Source organism: Coregonus clupeaformis, chromosome 15 (genome assembly GCF_020615455.1).
Source record: "Coregonus clupeaformis isolate EN_2021a chromosome 15, ASM2061545v1, whole genome shotgun sequence".
In the NCBI taxonomy this organism is placed as follows: Eukaryota; Metazoa; Chordata; class Actinopteri; order Salmoniformes; family Salmonidae; genus Coregonus; species Coregonus clupeaformis.
Genome location: NC_059206.1, coordinates 8,555,702 through 8,560,819, shown reverse-complemented (window position 1 = coordinate 8,560,819; position 5,118 = coordinate 8,555,702).

Here is a 5,118-nt window from a genome sequence, read left to right as displayed (position 1 = left end):
TATGGTCGGATAATAACAGGCCTATTGCCTTATAAACCGGCACGCTTTACAGTTTAAATGTTGGCCTTGCTATGGTTCATAAATATAAAGGGCTAAGTCAACTTCCAAACTGTAGTCAAACTACATTTTGATATAGTCTACTTGCAACAGTTGATTCATGTTGAGTTTAAGCCAAATTCTGTTACATCTGGAATTTGGATATGTGAAATTCAGTTTAGCCTACCTGATTCTCGAGAGGCATTGCCTATATCTTTGGTATTATTAATAATAAATAAAAAATAATCACCACATTTCAGGTTTATAATAGCCTACGATACTATAATTTAGCCTTTTAGTTTGCAAAGAGCGAATGTTCGGTTTTCTAAGGCTTGTGTCAAATCTACCCGTTCCAATACTAAAATAATAATAAAAAAGTTTGTATTACAAAAGTTTTTTTTAACAAAGCTATATTATCATAATGTTCAAGTGATTAGGACCAATAGCAATTAATCGATTTTTATAAAAATGTGCTAGTAATGTGGTGTGAAAACAAAGCCTAAAGATATTTTAGACATAATTCTTCGGACATAATTATTCTGTAGGCTATATTTACATTAGACTAACTAGATAAACCCAATATTTTCGCTCAAAGTAGGCATACAATTACCTTGAATATCTAATATTGCACTTTTAAGTAGCTTCGGCGTCGATTAAGGCAGCCCCTCCGCACCTCTCTGATTCATAGGGGTTGGGTTAAATGCGGAAGACACATTTCAGTTGAATGCATTCAGTTGCACAACTGACTAGGTACCCCCCTTTCCCTTTCTTTTAATCTATTCCAACATTAGGTCTGTGCTTTATAGTTTGTGCATGCACACATTTACAGTATTACAAGTTTGACATTTTCTAGATATCCTGTGATAAAGAGAAACAAAGCAACAATTCACTGTGAATCGTAATTCTACCTTAAAGGGGCAATCTGCGTTTCAAACAATAACAAAGTGGGCACCTCACCACTTTTTGTTAAAGCCGAGGAATGGGGTTGAGAAATGTAACCACTCTCAAATCCAATTCATAGACAGAGCTATGGATGCAAAGAATAACCATCCATGATATCAACATAGTTTTAAACATGTTTTGAGGCTATACAGTGTTTGTTTACAATTACATTGTTGACAAACTTACATCTGTACACAGAACAAACGTATATGTTGGGTTCTGATAGGGTACACAGTTGAACTAAGCTCATGAGGCGTTTCTTGACACATTATACGTTTCTTCAACAATCAATGGGTACATATTATTAATTGAATAGTCCAAAAAACGTATGAACCAATCGCAGTATATTATTAAGAAAAGCAATTGCATATTAAATAAAAACGGTAAGTGACGTTATAATGTAATTGGCGCGCACGCGCACGCACGCACACACACAAAATAGGATCATGTGAGGGACCTCTAAATCAACACCTTGAGTACACAACTTCACTTTATTGGGCACCTATTAGTTGCTTAAACTGCAGTAATTATCTCTTATGCAAGTCCCTATACCACATTTATGGCTCTTCTCAATAGGCAATGCAGACAAATAACGTGTTTACTGTTTGTCCTCTGGGAGTTGTAAACCTTGGGCGCAAAACGAGAGTCAAGTTTAACAGTAGGGCTTCTACCTTAACGTTTTCTTAATACTAAACGGGAAATAATAGCTAAGGGGGTTGTAAATAAAACCTTTTATGTGCTGTGGAATTGTGAGAAGTCTACAATGAACGTTCGTTTTAATGTACAAATAAATCAGCCGAAATATGTTATGGAGGATAACATTATACATGTATTAGATCAATGTTGACAATTAATAATTAAACCTTTTGTCCTTGCACAACTTATTTTTCATGGACTATAGCCTAAGCCTGTTTCAAAGTATGCTAAACAATAACATACATAACATCTGGATTCAATCCAACTATATGACATTTAACTATAATGAGTGAATTTGTAGGCTTTACACTTCAATCTGAAACGTTGCAGTGTTACATACAGAGCAATACTCAAATGTCTAAACAGAAGAAATAACTTGAATGGCAGGTAAAAATGTTTTGCTATTTGATGAGACATGACTCAAGCGTCACACCGAAGACTGAGGAGAGGAGATAAAAAAAACCCCCAACATGTCATTCATTTTGTGTTGCAAGTCGAACCATGTAAAACCTAATGTAAAGGCTTGAACTACCTTAACCAATCGTCAAGAAAAGTAAATGTACTGTATAGTGTGACAGCTTTCACTGTGGATGAAAACAAGCACGTAAAACAGAAGTTGTTGGTCAAAATTAACATCTAGCTTTAACTTCTCAGGATGTCATATTAGTAGCACTCTCTCTCATCAAAACGTATTCGTATTCTGCAACTGAACAACAATCATTACAAGGGTCCCAATCCCATCACAAAATAATTGGAAATAATTGTCCTTGAAGATGGAGAGCTGTTGATCAACTATGAACTCTGAAAACAGATGTACAAGACTCTCACTTTTGTTTAGCCACAGTGAAATAAAAATATCGCAAGCCTGACTGAAATGCAGGTGAGAGACTAATGTGAATGCACATGCTAGCTGTCCATAGCCCACTCCATTTTAATGAGCCTTTTGGTTACTGCTGGGGGCTTCATTGGCTGGTTCACTTTAGAGAGGAATGCTTTCTCTTTGAAAAGGAATCCACTTTAATGAGGCTTAGAGGCACGTGATTGGAGGTTAGCCTGAGTCAAGTTCAAGAGCTCCCCTGTACCAGGATATATTGCCTATAATTTACCTCCATACACACCCTAAATGGCTTTCAATGTCACTTGCTAACCCAGAACTAACGTCTTGTGTAATTGGCTAGATGCTCGCTTATGTTCTGGGTCCATACATGTTAAGAGATGAAGAGATTGTACAACGAGGAGCTCCACCCTGTCTATTTGAAAGTTACGAGCTAGGAACATGGTTACGGGCAAGTGTATGGGCCAAATGTCCCCTCCCCTTCCGAAATTCGAAAGATACTAACACCTGCGAAATCTTGATTTGTCCAGATGACCAGTGACGAAAAACAAGTGAAGAAAAACCCAGGCACCGGAACTATAGCTGCTCGTTATCAATCGGTGCCCATAGTATAAACCTTAACCATTTTTAAAATGTCAACTTCAATGGGCTAGGGACGTCCCAAGGATCCCGAATAGCGAGGACCATTGTGTAAAGGCAGATATATGGAGGCGTGGCTTAATGTGGTGTCTGTTGTGTTTGTGTTCGCACGTGGGAAGCGTTTGTACATTCTCTCTGCCAAAACAGTACACAGTTACAGTCACTCACCCTTCTAGATAACTTGATAGGCCTACAGTTTAATCTGGTCTGGCGTCTGGAATTCGCCTAGACTAGGCAAGCTAGCCAACTTCTTTCACCAATTAGCTTCAGCTGGCCTGTGTGCGGCCATGGCAAAGTTGGTTTGACTTTGGATAGCCTATCTGTGAGGCTAGTTAGGGACCCTCAATATATTACACAATTTAAAACGGGACAATAATTTCATGGTACACACATTTTTAGTTCTCATTAAATGCTTTAAATATTTGTATGGATTTCTACACTTTATGGTTGATTTGTGGTTAAATCTGGACTTTTTTCCAAGATGGCGTAGTAGTGCAGTTCTGTTTTTGTCGTATGTCTGTAAATAGCCTGTAAATACCCTATTTTTTCTGTATTTTTCGTACATATTTCCCTATCAGACTTTTCATCCTTCTACAAAATATACTTTCCTGCAACCCGCCTCACTCAATGTGGAACGGATTCTATTATTGACTTACCTTTATCTAGAATCTAGAATCTCCAGTTGAAACTAGCTAGCCAGCTAACTAGCTACTTGCTATTAGCCACAGCTAGCGGTATTTCACCCAGAACATTGGATTTTTTTCTGCGGGATTAATTTTAATCACTGGACATTAATCACCGGATATTCGGCCAGTCTGCACAGCGCGTTATCGACCCAGAACATATCAGTTTTTCCGCCGGAATCACTGAATCACTGGACCTTTAACTCCGGATTCATCGCTACCAGTTAGCTACAACAAAATGGACGCTGTGGTCTGGCTAATCATCCTGAGCTAGGCCCATCTCCCGGCTATCTACCTCTCTGTCAACCGGACGGGACCACCTAGTGTTGACACGGAGCCCCGCCGATCCTACACGACTGGTCTGCCGACGAAATCGTCTGATGTGGTTACGACGTTAACCACGAAGATTCCATCTGCTAGCCCCGGCCCGCTAGCACACGCTAGCCGTGGCCTCTTACTCGCTAGTGCTTTACCACCGGACCTTATGATAACTCAGCTATACAGCTGATGTCTGCTGGACTGTTCCTTTTACGGTACTACATCCTGTTTATGTTTAGCCTCAGCCCAAACATGGTTAGTTTATTGTTGTTTCGGTTATTTCTAATTGTACTATTTCACTGTAGACCCCCCAGCCTAGCTAAACCTGCCTTCGATAGCTCATTTGTCCCACCCCCTATACACGCGGAGACCGACTCAATTGATGCCTCCAGCGATGCTATCTCTTTCATTGTTACCCAACGCTTAGGTTTACCTCCACTTTACTCATATCCTTCCATATCCTTGTCTGTACATAATGCCCTGAATCTTTTCTATAACACCCGGAAATCTGCCCCCTTTATTCTATGTACCCAACGCACTAGAAGACCAGTTCTTAAAGCCTTTAGCCGTATCCTTATTCTAGTCCTCCTCTGTTCCTCTGGTGATGTAGAGGCTAACCCAGGCCCTGCAGCCCTCAGTATCACTCCTACTCCCCAGGCGCTATCATTTGCTGACTTCTGTAATCGCAAAAGTCTTGGTTTCTTGCACATAAATATCAGAAGTCTACTTCCAAGTTTGAGTTATTCACTGCGTTAGCACACTCTGCCAACCCTGATGTTCTAGCAGTGTCTGAATCCTGGCTCAGGAAGGCCACCAAAAATTCTGAAATTTCCATCCCCAACTATAACATTTTCCGTCTAGATAGAACTGCCAAAGGGGGTGGAGTTGCAATCTACTGTAGAGATAGCCTGCAGAGCTCTATCATACTATCCAGGTCTGTGCCCAAACAGTTTGAGCTTCTACTTCTAA